The following is a 24,800-nucleotide window of genomic DNA, read 5'->3' on the forward strand; positions in this document are numbered from 1 at the left end:
CGTCCGTTCAGCCTATGGAAAGTAGTTACAGCACTCAGCGCTACACATATTGATACAACTGTGAAAACCACCAAATGTTCTCCTCCTTTTCTGCATGCATAATTATTCTACACATATGATATAAGTACATTAGGTAAAGATAAACATGTTTCCTCTCTGACATTGGGGCTTTTAATTTTAGTGACTGCAAGGTTTTTTTACAGCCCTACCGGTAAGCGTGACCGGTGCAGGTGACGTCTAGTCGAGCCAGCCGAGGGAAGGTGTCCAGTTCACACTCTGACTTTGAGGAACGCGATCCGCGCCGCGGCTCCGCAGGGGAGATTAACGGCTGGGCACCGATATCGCTTACGGATAATTACCCACTTATCAATAAACGCCGTCATCAAAGGGGATGACGCTCAGTTCGCCTATCTGAGTTCCCCTCTGAACAATGGCACCGACGCTCTCCTTTCAGCGTACTGCTGATTATCGTTTTTTTTTTTTTCACGTATCACAGGTATGGATGACAAACATAACATAAGAAACAACTGTGAGCAGAGTTCTAGCATTTATTAACAGAAGAACATAATGAGTTCAGACATTAGCGGTTTTTTTTTTACACTGACCCTGTTGAAAGTTAAGCGAATTCTCCCTGCAGACCTGATATTCTGCTGTGCTATCAGAGGAATTTACTTTCGTTTGGACTGAATTATGGAAGGAGAAATCCTAGGCTGTAACAGAATGTAGGGAGGGCATGAGACTGATTTTCTCAGTATGCCCAGAGGAGTGCGATATGGCCACATCCTCTATATCACTTGTTTTTTACTCAGTGTCCAATGCGCCGGGTCTCCAGATCATAAACATAGCAGTATGACCGGAATCAACTTTGTGTGTGCAACGCCATTCCATTCCACAGGTAGGAGCTAGAGAGCAGCTCTTGTATGTCTAGCAGAGTACACCTACCCATTGAACTGCCTGGTTTTAAAATCTAAAACTCTGATGCCTAAAGGAAATGTTAAAAGAGAATGGTGGAGAAGGGGAAAGCTTTTGTACAGAAAGAGAGAATGAGCAGTTAGAGCTCATGAAAAGACTCAATAATTGAATAAACAACATATAGCCAGAGTTCCTGAAAATATATATGCAAACAATTCTATTTTTATTTCAAGCAGTTACACAGGGAGCGACCAGTCACCACAGTCCACCTGTTGACATGCAGACATCACCTGTTTCAGCGTTCCTTAGAGCGTGGATTGGTCATCTACTCAACCACAACCACAAGGGTACAAAGCCCTCTCCTGATGTGTCCTAAATTCCCCTACGAGAGTCTATAGAGATTAGAGGGGAGGAAGGCTTTAACCGCAAGATGGCCCTGGGACCCCAGTACCCCCTTCTCCTCCCCCACCACTAACACAGAAGCCAGGTGGCTTGTGTATGACACAAGCTTAAGTTTGGTTCTGTGCATGGCTCTGTGTGAGAGGGAATGCGTAAGTATTTGTATATGTATGTCTGTTAGTGTCCAAGTATTTGTTTAGTGTGTTTGTTTAGGTGTTTCATTGCATGTGTGTGTGTGTGTGTGTGTGTGTGTGTATGCTTGTCATGTTCGCACGGCCAGCACGTATGTCTGATCAAGAACAGTTTAGTATTCCTGAGCTCCAGGGGCAAAGTGCCACAGTCAAATGGTGCCGTGAGGCTGACGTTCAGTTCCAAGCCGCTGAACAGAAGGACCACAGAAGGGAGTCACGAGCAGGCCTGATTCAGAGGTTCCTGGAGGAAGTCGTTTGAATCCAGCGAGGCGTCAGCCACATCTTCATGACACAGCAGTTTAAAGTCACATCACATTTGATTCACTGGTTCAACAGGGGGTGTAGAGCCAGGGGGTAAAGGAAGTATTTTTTTTCCTCCTTTCTGTTGTTTTTATTCTTCTGGAAAAGCGTGTAAAAAACCCCTGCTTTACCCAACTCTCCTCCGTCTGGGCTCAGCCGGGGACACTTTCAGCTCACCTTTGTTTCGGTGCGACTATTTTTAGGGCTGCACACGGGGTTTCACAATAGGAGACAAATTATTGGGGATTTCTCATGCTTAGTGGCGCCAAACAAACTCACTACAAGCCTTCATGTTCGTAGGTTGGGATTACACCCTGGGCAGGTATGTAACATGCAATTATCCTGACACTTCGTGTGGTAATCGTGACATTCTGTGCTTCTGAACATGCAGGTGGTGACACGAACAGCCTTCAAATGAGACGATGAAAGGTCTGCGTGTCAAGGGTCCAGCTCTACTGTTCGTGACGCAATATTACAGTCTTCTCCTTCCCACGGAGGCGCCTGGAGCCACTGCTCATGATGGCACCGCTCGAGCGCTTCGCCAGGCTGTGGAGAGGCATGCTGTGCGTCTGCGGGCTGGTCCGTGGGTGGTTGCATCTGGGTGTAAGAGGAGAAGAGTACGTTAACCTATTTATGGTGTGTTTTTCAGAAGGAGCGTGGCTGCGCGCGCACGCGTATGCGCATTTGACCTGAGCGACAGCAGACTTCGGCTGGCACAGCATGTTTGAGAGTGGGTGAGCAAGTGTGCGTGTGCGTACGCTTGCTTGTGTGTGTGTGTGTGTGTGTGTGTGTGTGTGTTTGTGTCCGTGTAGATGTGCGTGCATGAGTATGTGTGTGTGAGCGTGTGGGGTGTGTGTGCATGGGGGTGTGCATTTGTGTGTGCGTTTGAGTCTGTGCATGTATGCGTGTGTGCATGTGCATGTGTGTGTGCATGTGTATGTCTGTGTGTGTGTGTGTGTGTGTGTGTGGAGAGAGAGTTAGAAGGGGAGGAAAAAGAGAGAAGCAGAGATTAAGTGAGTATGAGTGAAAGGGAATCCATGTCTGGAGGGTGGGGTGGAGGAGATGTTCTGGCAGTGGCGTTAGCACGTCAGTCAAGCCTCAGCCTGCCGTGAGTACAGGAAACAACACACACCCAACAACTCCTTCTGGGTGTGTGTCTGTGCGTGTGTTATGTGCGTGTGTGTGACTGTGTGCGTGTGAATGCGTGTGTGCGACTGCGTGTGTGCGTGTCTGCGTGTGTGCGCGTGTGTGCAAGTGCAAGTGTGTGTGTCTGTCTGTCTGTCTGTGTATGTGAGCGTATACGTGTGTGTGTGTGTGTGCATGTATATGAGTGTGTGAGTGTGTGTGTATGGTGTATGTGAGATTTCTAATCATGATTGTCTGTTTAATTTTATCCAAAGATATAGTTTCCCCAAAAAGTTTATTTTATTTTGACTAGTCGAAATAGTATGACAATGAAATCTCTCCACAGTTGTCATGTTGCAGATTAAACTGGTCCATCAGAGTGAATGGAAATCGATGGATGAGGAAGAACCACCCAAGGTTCTGCTACAAACTTTCTTCAGAATGTCCAAAAATGAATGCTATTGAGTTGCTTAGAGGCTGTATGTGCAGTTACTAACATATTAATAATGGTATAACCTCTCAAATAAAAAAAATCAAATTTTCATTATAGACTTGAATACATGGTTAAATGGCTAAGCAAAGACACTAGCTACTAAGATTTATAACATATCTTTCCATTTTAAAGTTTCATGACATCGTAAAGTTGTATGAGGAATGAAAGAAGCATTAAAGCTCTACTAAATCGGGGCCAGAGGCTGTTCCAAAAAAAAGGACAGAATGATGGAGGATTGGAAAAGACAGGTGTGAGGGAGAGAAGTGAAGTGGGGGGTGGGGGGGGTGGGGGGTGTGTTGTGGGAGTAATGGTTGGTTTACCTGAGCGCTATTCCACCCCACCCAGTAACCAAAGCCCAGAGGAACTCTGGGCCTCTCTCTCTCACACACCCTCTCACCTGCTCCCCTGTCTCCGTCTGTGGGAGAGACCTGAAAGTCAGGTTTGCCCGGTGTAGGTTGTCATAGCTGAAAGAGAGAGAGAGAGAGAGAGAGAGAGAGAGAGAGAGAGATGGTACAGTATGGCTGAGGATACGGAATCGTGAGAGCGACAGAGAGCTCTGCTCAGGCTGTGTTATGGACAAAAGACCGCGCTAAAACATTATTTGACTGTTACGCGTGATGCATGTGGAGCTTCCATTGGAGCTCAAAAGTGACGACGGAATTTAAAACATATCGGTTCTCACCGGATAAAGAGGTCTCTGTGTCGCAATGGGATTATCCAGTTAAAGGAACGTTAAATTAAAAAAATAATAATCTGGGTGGCCAACTCTGGTTCTGGACAACTCTGGTATTTGTTTAGTTTTCTAAACAGCAACTCTATGCGGCAACTCTGATTCACTAAATTGGACATGTACATTACTGAGCTAATTGAACAATAAAAACAGAAGTGAAAATCCTGAAATGAAGCAGGTCTTCTGAGACAGGGTGAAGGCCAGGGAAAGCAGGGGTCATGGGTCATGTTGAATTTTCTAATATAAAATCACCTTTAACCTTTCTGACATAATACTGACATAATAGTTTTATATAAGACTCCTGCAATGTGCAACATCCATAGTTTTGCCCTAGCCCATCGCCCACACCAGAGATTGTTTGATTAGAGATGTGTCAGCACAAGCAGATACAATGGATAATGGTGAAATGTCATTCAGTAGCGCTAGCTTAGCATTTTATGGCATCTGTTGCACTTTGCGGCTCAAGGCCTAAAATACAGCTCAGGTCCTAAAATGAAATGAAAAATGAAAAGAAATTTTAAAGACAAAAAAAAAACTGGAATAAGACATTTATAATCATTATCAGGGTTTAAGTAGCGCCCTTGATGAAGTTTCAATTGACTTACTTTTTTTTTTTTCAATCGGTAACATGCTGAGCAGTCCTTTGTAGCAAAATTACCCATAACCCAAAGCACAGCCATTCGCAATGAATGGAAGACTTGCTAATTGCTGCTAATGCTAGCACCTGACGAGCCTCTGCTAAAACTGCCTTTGCCCACACCCAGATATGCTTACATCAGTGCTCCTGTGCTCTGCTGCCCTGGCAGCCAGTAACCCATTCCAAACATTACACTACAGTGGAGCCGGCCATGTACAGGGAGCAGAGCAGGAGCACGTGCCAAACACAGCCGCACATTGCGGGGGTACTGAGAAACGGCCAGTCTGCACAAACAGCACATTTTTGCAGTGCCCTCAGTTCCCTCTGGGGCAGGTCGGCTTTGGCCAGACGGGGGCCCCTGCGACAGGTCAGCGCTGAGCGGTGATGTCATCAAAATTCCACTGGGGTTTAGACAATGGTGGTCTCCATGCAGAGCCCAGCCAGGGACAGAGGGGAGCGGGGGAGAGGGGGAGAGGGGGAGGGGGGGGTAAGAGGGGCAGCAGGGGCGTAGAGAGAGAGGGCAGGACTGGACCCACAGGCTTCTTCACTTTCGCACGTTCATTCGCCCTCTCTCAATCGCCAGCCGCTCCCACCCACTCTCGCCCATTTACTCACACAGGAGCTCGGTCGTGTGATCGGAAAGCTCGCGCACGGGGACCCTCTGTCTCTCTAACCCCGGTCCCCCGACACACACACACACACACACACAATCACACACGCGCCGCACCCTGCCTCCGCCGGGCTAGCGCGTTGATTGCGGGTCGAGCCGCGAGCGGCTCTGCGTGGCGGCGGGAGAACGGGCCTGAGCCAGATTGGTCCCAGGTTATCCAATTACACAAATGAAGAAGCAGCGAGCCGGCTGCAGGCCAGGTGGAGGGAAGAGGGCGGCGGGAACGTGTCCTGATTACCGCCGGCCACCAGTAATGGTGCCCCTGGGGGAGAGAAGTGCAGCAGTCCTGATCTGTTACCTGGGGGGGGAGTGGGGGGGAGGGGCTCTGCAACTAACAGGCTCATCTTTCCACCTTAGGCTCTGTACAACTTAAGCCTGACTTCCCCAGACCCGCATTAGAATGCCATTCAAATTCCACCCAATAAGATGTCCCTTTGCTCTTTCCTTTTGGGACAATAATGTTATAATAAGAGCTCAGTAAAGATCGGTTAGCTGTACAGGAGTATTTACTCTTATTTACAATAACAATTGTTGGTTTGTTCGGTTAAACTTAAACTTAAATTGATTATAGAAGGACCTTCTGTACCTTCTTGCTGACGGTGATGTGGGCTGGCACAATCACTATTAAAGAAGCCTACAGTACATACATCCAATACCACACAACTGTGATGTCAGCCCTTGCTCCTGTTCGGTTCTGGGAATGTGCCTGTTGCTCCTGTTCTAGGAATGTGCCTTACTGCACTGCAATACTCCGAAATGTAACCGGTGTTCATCAATTGGAAAAATGTATTTACATTTGTGATTACTCCACTTAGATTCTGTTTCATCTCATCCAAGCTATTACCCTCCAGTGTAAGACAATCGATTTCCATATGAATTTCAATAACACAGGCCCTCTTCAGTTCAAACCTTCTTGAAGAGGAGACTGAGGGCTAATAAGAGGTATTACTTTGAGCTTCACCCAGAAAACGATGTCTGTGCCTGCCATATTTACCCAGGCAGTAAAGTAAATAGAAGAACAAACAACAGGCCATCAAACCACAAGCCTATAAAACGAATTGCGTTCTGAGGTATGGCTCAGATGCTGCTAAGGCAGGAAAGTGTAAACACGCATTCAATTTTTAGGACCACAGCGACGCTCACACTCACTTATGCGCCACATTGTTTATCTTTCTGACAGCAAACCACACACTTAACACGCTTAACACCCCTGTTAACACCGTGTCTGCAACGCACCCGCAACCAACATGGCCGAAGACGAAGAGTTCTGACCCGTACCCAGATTGTGACGTCGGTGACATCACCTTTTTCGTGACGTCGAAATAAGCGCACCTCCACGTGTCACGGCGAGGTTGGGCGACTACCAAGTTTTGCAGCCGGGGGAAAAACACATTGCTTCCGACAGGAGGCACATTTCTTTATGTAAACATAAGCATGTGTGTATGGGCACAGGGCCACGGCAAGCTGACGCTGACAAACACGGCAACCGTTAAACTTCGGCCCCCAAGCTATCCTGGCGACTGAGCCTTAATTGAGCTCGTCAGTTGGTTCTGGAACTAGCCTGCCCATCCTTCAGAACATACTCCCCTGCTAATTCATCTCCAATTGTAGATCAATTGCTAAATTATTTATTGATGGTTATCAAATCTCACAGGCCCAGTCAGCCAAATTCCTTGGCATCTTAACTGATGAAAAGTGACAAAATCGCTTGGTATCATCCATAAAATCCATCCATTGGTACGCCAGTCCTGTCTCTTAACTCCACAGTCTCATTTACCTCTTCTATACGGTGAAATTGCACGGGCCGCCACATACCCCACCTCTCTTCACACAATCTTCATCTTGGAGAAATAAATTGCGAGACTAATTACTCACTCACATGATGAGCCATCATCCCCACTTTTTGCTAAACTGAACACGCTGTCTATTTTTGGTATAAACATTCATGTAACATGCTCTTTCATCTATAAATATTTACATCACCCAGAATCCCTTCCTAAACCTTGCCAAGATCTATTCCGCCTTAATACTCAAGTTCACGCGTATAGCAATAGACATGCCAGTAATTTGTCTCCCTCTCTTTCACGTCTCTTATTGCCAGCTTTCAATTTGGTACAGAGGAGCAGAGTTATGGAATGAGTATATGACCAGTTTACAAACAGCTACACCTCTTTCGAAGTTTAAACACTAGTTAAGGTCCATCCTTATATGTTTATCTGAACATGCCATGTGTTGTCTTTCTTTCACTCTTTGTCTCTGTCCCCCTCGCTCTCTCTCTTGCTCCACTCCTCCTCCTCAGTTTTAGCCTACTCGCCCATGACTGCACCCTTGCATTCTCACTGAGCAATGCCCACACACACACGCACACTTGCACGCCCACACACCCACACATACTTTTGAAATTACTTCACGTGCATTTTCTATTACATCTGTGATTTTTCCTATGCATGAAGTTCTCTGTGCTTGTTTTATTTTGTCTCTTTGCTGTTTTGTGGTTTTGTTTACTTCGTGTGCCATGTGCGCATATTATAATTTTGGGGAGGACTCGAATAAGCCCCCCAGGGTGTCTTTCCTCTCCGGCACAATTGTCTTGCATTTTATGTATGTATGATGTTGGTAGCCTTTGCACAAAAACAACAAATCAAACCAAATCAAATAAAATCGCATGCGAGTCGAAAGCAGCCCCCCTGCAAGGTCACTTCCTAGCCGGTATTGACCGCAGAGAAAAACAAAACCACCGGCCGCAGTGTGTGTTTGCGAGTAGAGCAGAGTCACAGGGGTCGTGTGAAGGACCCCTCTCCCTTCTGCTCAGCTGGGCAGGGGAGTGGCACCGATATGGAGAGAGGCTCCCTTTGATCTGCAGAGTTTACGCTGGATCTCGGAGGGGTCGAAAGGAGGTGCGGCGAGCAGGAGGCCCTTTCAAAGTCGTCGGCGCTGGGAGTCACGGGCCGGCCGCGGCCGCCGTAGCCGCGGGGCATCATCTGCCCACACTCGCGGGCCGAGCGCTTCAACGGCCGCGACCTGACGGGCATCTCCATGACAATGAGCTCTGCCGCGCAGCGGAAGGGAGCTACAGGCCAGCCAGAGGCCCAGAGCCGCTCCTTACCCCCTCTCTACAGCTCAGTCTAGTGTGGCAGTCAGGCTAAGAGGAGGAAATGTGTGTTTGTGTGCGTGTGCGTGTGTGTGTGTGTGCGTGTGCGTGTGTGTGAGTGTGTACTTGTGTGTATGCGAGGAGGGTGGTGGGTGGTACGGACTTCCACACAATCGGTTTTTGGCAAGGAGGCATTATAAAACCCCTTACAAAGTGTGATTTTTTTGTTGGCCTCCCGAACAATCTTCTGATAACTATAATGTGGATCAAATGAGGAATAACTCTTTGGAAACGGAAGCACAACAATGCGCAAATATTATCGGTCAGAAAGCCAAAATCACTGTGAACTTTTGACAGCTATTTATTAAGTTCCCTTCATCTCCACACCTCCCAGTAACAAGTGGGTAAGAGTGCGTGCACCCCATCGCACTGGAGGCTGTCCGGGAACGGGCGCTTTGGGTGAATGGGGTTTCGGGGGTGAGTGGGTCTATTTAGAGCTGAGCGGAACCTGCGCCCACTTCCCCCCCACCCACACCCCCTCAACCCCTCCTCCCCCTGCCCCGGCACTCTCCCCTCCCCTTGTCTTTGTGTGCCCGGAGTCCACTCCTCCCCCTTTTGTCACCCGCACTTTCCGCTTTGGTTAGCATGCACAATGGCCACTCAGTGCTCTGCCTCCTGACTCCGCACTCTGCCTGAGCGCTGGTGGAGCAAGGCCGGGGGGGGTGGGGGGACAGCAACCCCCTGCGACCAAATACCAAACTCCCCTCTCCAAGCCCCCAGCGCATCATGCTACTACACTATAAAAGAGTACTTGTGTGGTGCGTGTGTGTTTGTATACATATATGTATGTGTGTGGTGTGTGTGCGTGTGTGTATGCATATATGTATGTGTGTGTGAGTTTGTGTTATTTCTGCAGTTGTATATGTATATTCATCTAAAGCACAAGTACTTACATGCACATAAGCATTGCTGTAATACAGTCCCTCCCCCCTTTCATTTTTATCATCACTGGGCAGAGCTGCATGTGTGTTCCTTTCATCAGATGACTTTCGTTTACGCCGCTGGACACACATCCCACTTGGAATTTTAAGACCTGACATAAGTTTTTTTTTTTTCTGTTTGAAACTTTAATCCACAACATTTGACAAAATGTTGGGTTCGAACAATTGAAAGGTCTGTTCTCCCTTTGATGAACTGCTCAGTCTGAGATTCAAGGAATTTGACTTTGGCCAAATATGCATCTGGCAACCATTTGCCTTGTGCTGATTGCTTTAGACGAGAATTTCTTTCAATGCAATAGGAATACCCCAGACAAACCGCACAAGCCGGTGAAATGGAATTAAATGTCTGTTGAAAAACACCTGTCTAACTTTCTACAAGGTACTAGAATTGATGATGAGCATGAGTATAAACAAGTCTTCCTTTTGGCTTCGAAAAGTCGAAGAATGCACCTGCAGACTCACGTTCGAAGGCCCAAAGTTCAAATCGGCTTCAGGCAAAGCCTGCCGATGCAAACTGTGACGTGGTCTGGAATCTGACACAGGGCTCTCCCTGTGCCCACGGCAACGGGCCGAGACGCAAACAATGAGGGCAGGTAAATGTCTATTTGCAGATATTCATACCCCTCCTCACATTACACTGTCAATAACCGAGATGTCCCCCATCGCTCTCCTCAGGTCCCTCAACCGTGGCAGACACACATCTCTCCACCCTGTTAACACACATCTACCCGCACACGTATAGGCACACACACCTGTATACATTAACATACACCCATGGACAGACACACAGACACACACTCACACATGCAAACGCTGGCACGCAAGCGCGCGCGCGCACGCACAGAAACGCACACACTTTTCAAACTCCCGACATTCAATGACACAGCTGATTTTCAACCAGTTGAATTCCATCTGTTTAAAAAAAAAAAATAAAAAACGTACGAGGAAACTCGTATCGCTCCTTGTATCCGCCAGCGGTGGAGACGCCGGGACCCACCCGTGTTTAAATTCAGGCAGCGCTCCTCGCGCTGTCCCGGCGTCCAGTAAAACAAGCCCTGGCACATGTCGAGCTCTCCGCAGGTGTGTCAACGCAAAGTTCACCCAGGCGTACAGGCAGAAACAAACATATTAAAACGTGTGCATATGGCCCCCGCCAAGGGGGGGGGGGGGGGGGGTTGCACGCCCCCGGACGGGGCGAGATTGATCGCTCCGGCGGGTGCTCTGGGTTTGTTTCTCAGACCGTGCTCTCCGGAGGTGAGCGGGAGGGGCTGGAAGGGGACGGGGATTGGGAATTGAGGAGGGTATGGGGGGGGGGGGGGCGTCAGTTGGCAATTTGAGTTTCAAAGCCCCAGCTTGTTCGCCAATATTTCACACCATGGTGACATCGTAAAGCCCAGGCCAGCCTGGTCGCCCTGCCGTCCCTCTCACTCTCTAAGAACAAGGGTGGGGGCGGCAAAATGTATGCAAATGCCCCCCACAGGGGATAAGAAGTTTTTATGGGTTTAGAATTTAGTTCAGCCAACCTGAATAATCAAATGTGGGAACAAAAAAGTAGCCCCCGTAACTACCTCTACCCTCCATCCTCCCCCCCCATCCCCCCACCCCCCAACCTCCCCATCCCAATTCAACGCACACAAGAAAGGGCTCAGTGCATACTCCCATTAAGATCTCCTTATGGGGCAGGGGAGAAGGAGAGGGGGCCAGGATATGGCAGGCCTGATCAGGACTAGCAGGCAGAGCCTGATTACGACACCATTTTCTCAGCAGGCCGCCCAGCCTCATCCAGCTCCGTTGAATATGGATGGCCGGCCCAGCCAATCCCGGCCCCGCTCGCGCACACCTAATGACAAAATTGAGGTGATTTGGAGCGATTTACATGCTTTTTCACGTTCCGTTTTTTTAAGGTCTCAATGATCCAGGTTTGCGTGCGCGCACGTGTGTGTGTGTGTGTGTGTGTGTGTTGGGGCTGGCTTGCAAGTGAGTAAAGAGTAGTATGTAACTGATCATAGCACTATACTACACGTAGATGCAGGTAGGCAGGTTTCACTGTCATACAGAGCATCCAATCATACCTGAAAGGATCGCAAGTCAACACATTCATGTAAGCACAAAGCAACTTCGAAAAAAGTTACTTCAGAACGAAAACACTCCAAACTGACATGGAAGTGTAACTGTGCAGAAATATGACGGGCACCTTTCACACAGTTCAGCAACACAAATGTGTGTTGTTACTAACACAGGCCAGTGATGCCAGTGTCTAAAGCTTAGGGTTGCATTAGGGTTTAGGATTAGGGTTGCATTTAAAACACCAGCGCATTCTGGTGTCTCTCTGCTGGAGGGGCTGTGTGTGAACAGAGCGCTGCTCTCTCCAGCTTTTCTGCCCGGCCTTATCTCCTCCGAGTTTCGCCACCCGCCCCCCCCTTCCTTCTCCGGGGCTCACAATGCCTCCCCCCTCCCAGCGACACGGCGGCTCTGTGCGCCCGCCTGCCTGTCAGCGCTCTGAACAGCGCAGGTGTGTCTCAATACGACGGCATGCAGGGGGGAATTGTGGGAAACGGTCATCGCGGAGGCACGAAGAGAAAGAGAAACGCGGCCACATGCAATCGGCCCCCTCTCCTCCTGATCCCTTTTTAAAGGCCCGCTTGGTCCCCCCCCTCCCGCCCCCCCTTGCCCTCTCCCCGCACAAACACAGCGCCCCGTCCCCCCGGCTCTCTCTCCCGTCTTGTGGGAAAATGAGCGTGATCGGTGCCGGCCCGGCGCTGGCAGCCTGCGCGGCGCGCGGCTCATCCAAGCGGCGCGGGCCTTTCTGCTAATGTAGCAGAGTAGCAGTAATGCCCCGAGCGGAGAGAGGGGCCCCGCTGCAGCTGCGCCCGGCCCTCCCCAGCCTGGCCCCCGTCCTCGCGCACGCGCGCCGGACCTCCTCCGCGGACCCCCGCGCCCCGGCGAGGAGTCCGCGGGGGGGGGGGCGACGGAAAACCCGCAGCTGGGTTAAAACCCGGCTCCGTCCCGCCCGGTGCCCTGTTGCCGACCCAGCCACGGTGGCACAGGAGAGGAAGGCCAGCAGAGCGGCCAGGGTTCGACTGCTCTCCGGGAGATTTGTGGGCATTGTCCCGTTCGTGCAGGGAGTGCTGGGTGAAATGGTCCAGGAGGGCCAGAGGAGAGGCAGCGGGTTGCGACAGGCAGCGGGGGGGACTGGGGGCCACAGCTTGGGTGACTTGGCTCATTATGGCTTGTTGTGAAGCGGCATCTTCATGGACTTTTTCGTCTAATTTTCGTCAGCTTCTTCGAACTCATTTTCGTCAGCTTTTGTTATCTGTTCTGAGTCCATAGCTCGCTTCTCTTTAACCATTTGGCCACAAATAGAGAGAGTTGTTGCTCCGACCAAACAGACACACCCTCTCCCCCGCAGATACAAAATGCTTTTAAACAAAAGCAGAGGTCCAGGAGGTTAGTGATGGCAGTAAGTGCTCTCTCTGGTTTTAAGACAGAGACTGCTCTCAGGCTGAAAGTGGGCCTGGGAATCAGATAAACACACACAAACACACACGCACAAACACACCAGCACACACACACAAACAAACACACACAGACAGGCTTCGAAATGCACATTCTCAGACCCGCACAAGGTGCAAACAATTCTATTGGACATACTGCAAGGTTTCATTCATGTAATTACTGCTCATACCAATTAACAGCTGCTTCTACTAATAATCATCCATTGCCAAATAGGCAGGGGACTGTCCCAAACAGAAACTTTAAATAATTACAGTAAAATGAAAAGCCGCAAAGAAGTTTTACTGAGTGTTCAAACTTCAGAATAAAATAACTGAAAACATATGCCTGGAAAAAGCCTCTGGGTACCACTACGTGTATATGAGCTTACTAAAACAAATAAAAGGACTAATTTGTCACCTGTGTTTAAAACCATTCTTCAAGCATTCAGCAGAGTGGACCAAAGGACTCGGAGTAGTCTGACTATCAACATTACATGCTTTCCTACTGCACACTGCTCCACTTCGTCAGCAATGTGAAGCTGAAAGTTTTTTTTTGTTTGTCACCAGGCTGGTCGTGTTTGTCATGGGGAACAGTGAGTTACGGGAAGGTTTTGGGTGACTGAAGCACTAATGGACTTCAGTGACTATGTGACATTACTGTGAGACCCCAGGCTCTCTCCTCAACAGCATGCAGCCAGCATGCAGTCATTCCAGGGCTGATTAAAAACTCAGGCAAACAGCGCAGGGGGAAACAGATACTATACGGGCCATATTTAATTTAAACAATGCGATATGACGCATAAAATGTACAATATATTTTAAAACAACGGTCAATATCACTTTTAGCCAAAAACTACAAATTTAAGTGAGAAATATAGCGGTATGAGGAAATAAGTGGGAAATATACGTTCATTGTTCATTGTTGAGAAATATTCTGAAAAAAAATCATCACTCAGAGCTGAAGACATGTTTGCCTCCCACACATCCATACATCATGTTTTTGAAACCTATTCTATATTTGACAGATCTATATGTCGCAGGGTCTCACCCACCCTTAGAACCATTGTTTGAATTCACTTCCTCTCTCCCTGTTTCCTGCTACAGTAGTGAGTCATGAGAGCTCATATCCAATAAATGACGAAGGATCAACACAGTTGTTTAACTGAATCTGGTAAGTAAATATTAGACGACAGTGGGTTCAACTGCATAGCCTAATTTAGTAATGCACCAAACTCACCTTGTTGTGGTTCTGCAACATAACCTACAACCCATAGGTCTACCCACCAGGTCTGATCAGCAACTATTTTAAGGATGAATATGTTGACTTCCTAGAGTCGGTTCAGCCAATGAAACAAGACAGCAGTTGGACAGACAGCCCAGCAAAAAGAAGGTCTAAGTCATTGATAGGAACACATTCAGGTGCTCAAATGAAGACAGGCAGAGACCCAGTGGCCAAATCCAGGCTTTGTTGTTGAAGCTCACTTTGTCTTGTTGAGAGACGTTGCTCAATAGTGCCAGTGCGGTTGGCTCCAGTACAAGTGATTCAGCCACCCGATTCAATGTAAGTTAACGGTAACAATATGGTCAAAGTACAAGGTCAGTCATTCTTTCCCTCAGGAAAATGTATTCGCCATAGGCGTTTTTTCATTGTCTAAGGTCTCCCCATGTGCCAATTGGTTAAGTTATTGTGACAAGATTTTAATTTTTTTTTTTTGTGAATATATTTTTATTGGGCATTTAACAAAAAAAGAAGATTTTAATATTTTGTGAACAAATAAGGGACAGTTTGTGTGTAAACTGCCAAGTCACTGTATCTTTTCACCAAGCCCCTGGAAAGTCAATGGGTGGAATCACAGTGGTCCGTATTTCATTGAGTTTATTGCAGAGACACGATGACAGTCGGATGCAAGTGGGACAGGATGGAGGGTCACACAGCCCCCACTGCAGGGCCCCACCTGCACGTGTACGGTGCTAAAGCAGGAAACACCTGTCCCGTGACACAGATGGGACAGGCGGAGGGGTCTCACAGTGCCACTGAAGACGAGGGACGAGCATCGGGAAGCCGCCGATGTGCTAATTACTCTGCAGATTACTTCTGTCCTTCTTCTGCTGTCTGATCCCTGAACTCTGTGTCACGTCCCATCTGTTTCAAAGCCCAAATTATAACACTGAAATTGATTTAACACAACCTGTGATTACTATACGCGGCAGTGAGCAGTGAAGAAGCCTTGACTCGGCTGAGGGGAATCTGTTTAAGTGGCGGTGGAGTTCTTGATAAATCTGAGAGGATTATAAATGCTGATTAAACATCCCCCCCACCCCACACACACACACACACAAAGACACACAAAACATTGCAGAAAAAATAAAAACCCTTCCATCCACCTCTTTCCTCTGCTTTATCTTTAAAATCGTCCTTAAACCATCTTGACCCCCTGACCGAAAGCCCGGCTCGTAAATGCCCCCCCCCCCATCCTTTCCTGGGTCCGAGGCCTGATTGGGGCATTTGAATATGAAACAGCCCCCGTCAGGCAGCTAAACAGTGAGGCGCACAGAGGAGAGTCAGCATGACCCCCAGGAGAGAAGCATCTCGATTCGCAAGCCCTGGGGCAGGGGCTGGGGCTCGGCTGGGGGTGGGGGTGGGGGTGAGGGGGGACTTCTGGACCCGGATTAACTTGGACTTGAGAGGGAGAGGTGGAGAGTAGGGAGCGAGAGAAGGGGAATTCGAATAAGAGACGAGGGCCCGTTCCTGTTAGCATGACAAAGAAGCCCGCCATCTCCCCTGATTGGTGTCACAGCTCGGCATTATGGCCCCAGCAGCCCCCTGGAGGGTTGATGTGCGGAGCTCTGGCATGGTAATGCACATGGGGTGTGAGATTTGGGATGGGTGAGGATGGTTTGGAGTGGGAGGGGGGAGTACGGAGTTCAAGGAATTCTCAAGTTTTAGGTACGAGTTTGAGGGACCAAACTAAGAAAAGCCTAGGTGCACACATTAGAAAGAAGAGCAAAGACTGTAGGTTTACATTGCTAATCCCTGCTTGATTGTGTAAACAGTTCAATTTGTTAGTGGCAGATGTACTATTCTCTATGAAGTATGTTTCTTTAAAAGCTAGAATTCCACTTTCACCATTAAATTCATCAGCTTTCTTTTAAATATCCTTATCGTGTTTTAATACAGAAACCACAATGGTTCTTCAAAGGCCATGCAAAAGATGTGGAGCAAACTTTTATTTGGGGAGGGGGGGTTTCTTCCCCATTTTCACAGCCATTTTATTCATTGTCAATTCACAATCCTAGGAGAACTCGTCATCCACAACATCCACCGCAATCTTGGAGGCCAAAGGCTACTCCTAGCTTCCTCTGACGCTAGCAAAAAGCCAGCCACCGCCTTTTTTACCCACTTGGTTTGTTGTGACGGTAACTAGGCAACAGGACACACTTGGAAGAGAACGCTATTTTGCCTGTTACAGGCACAAGGCACGCAGGTGTCACATGCCAGTAGAAGTCGCTGGAAAGTGATGAGAGGGAGTGAACAACCCCCATTGGCTATACCTCCTACCACTAGGCAGCAAATCATCTGCCGATACTTGAACCTGCTATTGGAGCTGTCAGTTCAGTTCTGAAACTACACCCATTACAGGCTATAGCTGGGGCACCCACCAAAAGAAGACTTCTGATGTCAACATCTCCCTTCTTCAACCTGTTCACTCTTCCTTATATGTCCTTCATCAATCATTTACGCAACCCCCAACCCCCGCAAAGTGGTGAAGTGGTGAGTTATGGTACTGCTAGCTGCTACAAGCTAACTGCAGCATCACAGGTTATACTTCACTGTCCCTTCCGAAAGCTGCCCCCTGTCATCCAGTCAGTGGACCTGCTCTACGTAGCCGAGGTACCGTGCTTACATCAGGGGATCACAGCTGATCATAAGGATCAAAGAGAATCGGAAAGCAGTCATATGGTGAGGGGGGACATTTCGTTCCTCGTTTTAATCTTGGAATTAGGGAGCTATAAACCTATTAGCGATATCACCCCCCCGGACTCTGATAATTCTCCCATGACTCAAACGTTCTGTATGGATAGTGAATTTGGAGTCCTCCTGCCTCATATATTTACACATGACATGTCATCATGAACACAAAGAGGGAAGGGTTGACGACACTGAAATCCACTTTGACACAAGGTTTTAGCTATGTCTGCTCCCTGTGCATACAGTCCTGAGTTTACATACCTCACTTGACAGTTAAGATTCAAAACCTTTGACAAAAATGTATGGTTTCAATTAGGTCATGAGTTTTGGAGGAAGTGAATACACACTGAGATTCAGGAGAAAGGAACCGTTGTAGACAAAGACAAAACTTCTAAATGTCACCTGCTGATTTTCAAAAAGAGTATTTAGAAGATCCAATAATGACACAATTGTTTATTTTGAATTCTTTGCCATTGACAATGCATTGGGATTTTTTTTCATGTTTCCCACAAAACATAGGCCGAACAATTACTAGGGCTGACAAATAAATATATACATAAATAAACAGCACAGGAAGGCTGTAAAGCTTCAGAGAAGGGATTATTTAAATACATTACAAAATACACTTACATTCTTACAATTTTCATTCAGTAAATTAATTTACCCTTTCTTTACCTCAAAAGCACAATAACATCAAACAAGCAAAGGATACTGTATTCCCTATGATTTTAGCCATACTGCTATTTTAGCAAATTGGCTGGCATAATTGTGCACATGACACATGCAATGCTTCCAGTTTGGATTCTAAATTGTTTTACAGTGTGAAGACAGTGACTCTTAGCATTTAATCCTCAGTATGTTTTCTGTATTTCAGTACTTGTCTCTATTTCAAAGACATGAAACTACAGACTGGCAGCATGGCGTAATGCTAAACTGCTCTTATAACAGAGAGAGCGTCAAACCCCAGGTGTGGCACCGCCATTATAATCAATAAGCATGTCACTGAACTTTAGTTGCTCCAGTAATTCATGTTTAAAAAGCTGTGCGAGTTGTTCCGGATATTTCTATTGTAAGGCAGTATGGAACCAATGACGAGACAGATTAGTAGTGTGGGGTGATAGAGTTCCTGACCCCCATATTTCAAGCCAGAGCAGAGACATTTGCCCAGCCCCCCACACAGACAAGCTGCCATCACCTCATCGGGACAACACTGACCCTCCAGGACACATCACCAAGGGAGGAGGGGGCTGATAAACTCACAATGGCAACTAATCAATATGTGACAGAGCAAGTCAATGCTAAGCCGCTGCCAAATGTGCCCAGCTTCTCTGGGGCAGCCCAGAGGAAGTGGCAACGAAAGCGTGGCGTCAAAACAAAGCCAGTTTTTCTCATCGCACGCTAAGGGGTGTCCTGTTCCAGGAAGTGACACAAGACATTCGCACGGTGCCGATCAGTTACGAAAGATAGGTTAGAATCAGTGACACTTTTCCTCCAAGTAAAAAATGATTCCGGTTTTTGGACGCCCCAGACATCATATGACAATGATCAAGTTGCGCAGTTCAGGGTGAGCCTCACTGGCATCAATCCAGTGTGCATCCATCAATCTCCACTCCTTCTATGTAACCCCAACAAACACTAATCAATATCTGTGGCCTAGATGGGAGGCCTAATCTGCCCCAGGACCGCCCCTGCCCCCCTCGACCCTTCCACTGATACACACCCATCCCACAACCAGCATTGTCTTTTTACAGTCCCAGAACAATATCCCCACAATATCTCTGTTACTGTGCACACGCTGTCCAGACACAGTTTTGTCAAACCTGGCCCAGTTCTTTTGTGTTTTCCGGAAAAGCCTTTAGAAGCTTAAATTCAGCCTTACGGTAAATCAGTGACACAATATAGACGTGTCAATAAGAATCTTTCACATCTGATCAGTGAAAAATGAACCAGGCTGCAAAGTATCCTGTGAGGTGACAGAAAATCCTAATAAAATTTTCCTTCCTGGCACATCTCTCCTCACTAGATTCCCCATATAATTTTAGACTTCAGATCAGACAATCCTTCATACTTCCCCACACTGGTTGGTCTGGAACCCTAAAATCTGTCCCTGTTGCTCTCTGTATGTCATTAAGGAGAAACACGTTCAAATAAATGTTACAAGGGCAGAAATGTGGTGATTAAATGCTTTGTCATAAAACAAACAACACTTAAACTGACCAAACTATATGCTTCCAAATTTAGACATGTACAATACAATCAATTTTCATCCATTCAAATTCACATCACTTTGTTTTGAGACATTATAATGTATGACACTCACACTGAAGACCAGTTCTCAGTAAATCCCTGGATAACTGTGAACATTATTTTCCCTCATGCACAGCAAAAAACATTTCCTGGCTTTGGCATTGGGCACTGACTACAGTTGGGTCTGTACCCTTGTGTGGTTCTAATGACTTCCCACTCAAATCCCACTACAGGTTAGCCAAAGAGCACAGAAATGAGGCTGCTGGATGGCTCAGCCTAATAAGGCACTGTTTTCATGCGTGGAAGGGCCTAACAGTCTGGTATGGAATCTGAACTGTGTCAGGGCCCACTATGGCTGGCAGGGCGACACACAACTGGCTCTAGCACCACCCAGGGATGGGAGGGTTTCAGTTGGCTGGGATGGTCTCAGCTCACCCCGCAATGGCAACTGCTGCTGGTTGGTGGGGAAGGTCTGCTTAATAAGTTGTGTGTGAAGTTTCTTCCTCTGACCCACATCTATGGGTGATAAAAAGTGGCAGTTGACATCACTTTCATGGGAGAGTGCATGCCTACCTGCACTCTCCCAAATCAATGATGGACATTGCAACAGTGAGCTCTGATAAATACATTTGGGTTATCCTAAATTGGGGATAAAAAATAAAGCATTTTTTTTTAAAGGGCGCATTGATAGTAGGGGAAGACTCATAAAACAGTGGCCATGACAACAGTACAGCTCTGCTAAACTTTCTGCATTTCAAGCAGTTGTCAAATGAAGGGCTGTGTGCTTCTCAGCCTGCCTGAATCTGTGCCTTCAGAGAAACACAAGCCACCTGGGCCCAAAGCACCAAATTCAGGCCCTGATCCAATTTCCTTTGAGAATCCACATTCGAAACCATCCATCTCGGCAGCATTCATCCCTCAAGCCATAGATTTGTGAACACATATAGGCACCCAGATGAAGGCATTTCATGTGTTTACGTGGTGAAGACCCTGTTCAAAACCCTGCAATAGATTTCCAACCTGTCCAAGGTGTATCCCAGCCTCTCGCCAAATGCACACTGGGATAAGTTCCAGCACCCCCCGCGTCTCTGACCAGGATAAGCAGGTATAGATAATGGATGGATGGATGGATGGATGTATCCTCAGTGGTTTGACTTTATAGGAACATAATCCTTGACTTTACAAACCATCAGCACAGTGGCTTTAGAGCTGTTCTTGTGCTGTCAGTGTTGACTCACAGTTAATGTTAATCTGAGATTGAGTTAAAGTTCATACAACTGTTTAGTAAGCATGTCACCGATATCCGGCCACTTTATACTAAGCAAACAACAAAGTAGAAACAGCAACTCAAAATTTATTCCCATGGACACAGCCACAAAGCCCCATGAAAAGAAAATATATGATATGCCGCTCAAAAAAATATGATGCCATTAGTGATATTCTGCCATATCCATCCAGACATTTTTGCACCCCATCCAGCCTGGGCACCCTGAATCTTTACCACTCTTCATCACATCTGCAGGAGCCCTGTCTATGTCACTGCCCTACTTCAGCCCATATCTTTAACTGATCCAAAATTCTGAGGATGCAGTTGCCATAAAGATATTAAATGGGGCAAAGGGCCTCTGAGAGCAAGTACAAAACCCTGACCCACATGAGAGGGGATCTAAGAGAAGATGGCTGACAACATCTGCTCCAGTCCAGGGCAATTATTCTCCCCTGGCACTCTCTTCTCACCCTGAGGCAGGACCCAGTGCCCCAGTCAGATCACGCTAGGCATGGCTTCTCTTAGGATAGCCACCCCTGTGCCCGCCTTCTCCTGGCTCAGTTAAAGGGCACCCCAGGTTGCTCAATGACCCCAGCGAAGATTGGTTGGCCAAACCAATAATACATGTAAAACTCTCATTTGTAAGGCTGACTTCATTTATTTTGCTATGTGTATCTAGTTTCAAGTTATCTCAAATACTGCAAATACTTGCAGTTTCCTGAAAGCTTCAAGTTTCAAATTTAACAAGCTGCAAATATGAGCTATAAATATGTTTAATGAAAATTACATGGTAGCAAACAGCCACTTAAAAGATAGTTGAATTTCTTTTTCCCTGATATTTTTAGACATTATAATCCAATGACTTTGCATATGAACAGATTAATTTTTTAGTGTTCATTCAGAATTATAAACATACATATTAGTCAGGACGTCTTTCCTTGAGTGCAGTAGTCACAGCAAATAGTTCCAACTGAAAATAAGATTTTTTGAAGAATAACCAGGTAATATACAACAAACAAAATCAGGAAACATAACATCATTGTACAAGTTACTTGACATTATACCATAAGCCCCCCGAATATGCCAATACCAGCCATTGTATACCAAGCAGGTCACCAAAAACTGTAAATATATAAAATATCTTTCATTGCACACAAAAACTGTCTGGATTTTATAAAATTAAATAAATAAATAAATACATTAAAACTGCAACAATATATATATTAAAAGTGAACTGTCCCTTTAGGTACTGCTCTCAGTGGAACTGAATCCAAAAAAGGAATGAACTGCTAAAAACCTGGCAGCTTAAATGAATAAATGATCAATTTAACTGTAATGTCAAATTGAAATAGGTACATTGAGCTTTTAAAGTTTGTCATTTAAACAAGCAGACTTTAATCAACATCCCCGTGCTCTTTTAAAGCTTGGTGGACTGAAAAAGGGTCCAATCAGAGAGATACTTGTGAGAGTAATGCAGTAATTAAGTAAGTCATTTATATAGTATTTCCCCCAGGTCCCACACCCACACCCCACCAAAAAATAGTAAATAAAACTATTTTTTCATTTTTTTTCTTCATTTAATTATTATTATTATTATTATTATTATTATTATTAATAATAATAATAATAATAATAATAATAAAACTTATTATCTGCCAACCCTGGGAATAAATTGAAGTTAGAGCAAAAGCGTTCACTCACAGAGAGAGGGTGTGCCCCTGGTTTGTGACTGAACAGGTTGGACAGCAAAGGGTTGATGTCATCGCTCAGTAATTTGCACAGATTATCAGTAATGCCTCTGCCACGCATTTAAACCTGGTTTGTGTACGCACGTGCACACGCACGCACAAACACGCACAAAGCCAAACAACCAAACAAGCGCACGAAAACAGAAGCGACGGAACCTGCAGCACCTTCAGCGCTAGTTAATCGGGACGCTTTTGGAGAGAGGGTTACACAAACCGGTGGTGCGGACAGAGACTAATGATAGCGGGATGTGCCTCGGCTTGCCGGGTGGGCAGTGGGTTCACATGACAGCAGCGAGGGGCTTGTGTGCACAGAGACTGCTGCTGGGCTTTCAGTCTGAATATTCAAATTCAGATGGTAGCCAGACTACCTTCAGAAAAAGAAAAGTTGAATTCTCTCCGTGATTTATTTTACAAGGCCGCAGAAGGCCCCCGACCATTTTTCGATAATTCTCCGGAACAATTTTTGTGCTAGTAGGAACACATTTTTAGAGTAAAGAATTTTCACCGGCCAAACTTTGTTGTGCTCAGCATCCCAGTCCGCACCCTACTGCTCAGCTAAAAATAACATGCATGTAATAACTGTTCAAAATCAGGCACACAGTGCTGAGTCAAGCTCCCCCCTTACCACCACTCACTCAAGCAGTTCAGTCAGATGGACCAAACATGCCATTTCCCAGCATTCCACCTATGTGCATAACATGATGTGGCCGGTGAGGAAAAGCTGCTTAGCTGTTAAAAAAGAGCTGGAAAGAGTAACTGGGAGGCTGACTGCCGCTGGGGCTCTGGAATGACTTAAGATGACTGTCACTGAATGGCGAGGAGGCTGGGCTAATCTTTCTCTTCCACAAAGGTGCATGGAGCTAATCCCGGCCGCTGGCCTGAGCGGCACATTAAATACTAATTGTGAGTGTGGGAAGGCCAGCAGGCCTGACACCACTCTGGCCCTCTCACGGCCGGGGGAAATCTATCCCAGGGTGCCCTGTGGCAAGCGGCCCGTCGGCCGTCCCGGAGCCCCCCCCGCTGTGAAGGTATTAGGTAAAGGGGGCTGTCTGGGCCATCGCCGGCAGGCGCATCACTCCTGGCATCCCGCGCGGTTTGGCTAAAACACACGGCGTAACAGCTTCTGCCGCACCACTGTTCATTGGACCAGGAAGTAATTACATCGATAGCCTCTGCGTTCATAATTTAGGGTATTAGATTTGAGTATAGCTGCATTTTTGGCAAGAGGAAGTGGTGCCATCATACAGACCTTGTGTGATGTCAGCTTTACCAAACAAATTTCATATTTTTCATAAATGTAAATATACATATGTATGTTCACTCAGAATGTCATCAGCGTGAATCTTGTGGGTCCACTGCGGGTGTACTCATGAGCAAGGTGCCCATAATTCAGAATTGTATTGATAATGTGCATATGTGTATACACACACACATATACAGACACACACTTCATAGCAACTTCTTGTGACACTAAAAAACTGGTACAAAGGTACAAAAAAAACCTCTTTCAGTGAAAATGAAAATAAAAAATGACAACAAAATGATTTTGTCCAACAATTAAGTTAACCAACCCAAGGAGAATGAACGGTTACAACTGTGCATTGCTTCATCTTTTCAGGTCTTGATTTTTTAATGTAATGCGTCAGAAAAGACAAAAATAGGTTTAACTCTTTAAGATATGTGTGATCACATATATGTGATTAGAATGTTCTAATCTGAACATTCTATTGCTGATATGTCAATCACTGCTGGTAATTGAAAGTTCTAGAACACTGATTTATAATTTTGAAAAAAAGACACATTCCAAAAAAACAACTCTTAGAAAGGTTATTACCACTTCTGAAACAAATTCTGCCGAAATAAAGTAATTTCACGCGGTAGAGTTAGTAGATGAAACCGGTGAAAAGTTTGTAATTTGTTTGTTGCACCATAAACAATCAGTAGCTTGCGTTGTGGATATTCAGATTAGTCGTTTTCAGCGTTGAGGATCACTTGGATAAAGCCAAATTGATTCAGTTTCTCCTTTGACATGCGTGTTAGACTATACTTTAAAAGCAGTGAGTAGTTTCACTATATGGCATGATAATTAGTCTAGTTTCTTGGAGTAGGCCTAAGATTTTAAATTTTAGTAAATACATCTCGTGTCATGTCCTGTTGCTCGTACATCAGTCTAATTGTTTCCTTTTAAATTGTTTCAATTTAAAAATTAATGTGAGGAACATCAGTTTGATCACGCAGTAATATGTTCATATATATTTGCTTATTTTCTGAAAAAGGCCTAATTTAGTTTAAGTTAAATGTCCCCTACCTTCTTCAACTGTTATGTAGGCTTTCGCTGGAATCGGCCTTGTTCATCCAATCTGGGTGTACAGGTAGCCTAATGGAATTATGTTTTTCCAAGATAAATTTAAAAAGACAATAATGGAGGTCGTTCAATTGCTTGCAATAAAAAATAAGATTAAGTTATATATATATTATGAAAATCTTCATCGTCATCAATATTAATTGGACTTGAATTGTATTTT

At 46.1% G+C, this 24,800-nt stretch overlaps 1 long non-coding RNA gene across 1 annotated transcript; it reads right to left on the reverse strand.

Annotated features, from left to right (window-relative positions):
• Nucleotides 1-1,114: 1,114 nt before the first annotated feature.
• On the reverse strand, nucleotides 1,115-24,800 carry LOC135263075 (uncharacterized). The gene is made up of 3 exons (XR_010332392.1): nucleotides 24,584-24,800; nucleotides 3,818-3,884; nucleotides 1,115-2,399 (listed from the first exon to the last, which is right to left on the reverse strand). It is a non-coding gene; the product is annotated as an uncharacterized LOC135263075 (long non-coding RNA).

Source organism: Anguilla rostrata, chromosome 9, assembly GCF_018555375.3.
Source record: "Anguilla rostrata isolate EN2019 chromosome 9, ASM1855537v3, whole genome shotgun sequence".
NCBI classification, from domain to species: Eukaryota; Metazoa; Chordata; class Actinopteri; order Anguilliformes; family Anguillidae; genus Anguilla; species Anguilla rostrata.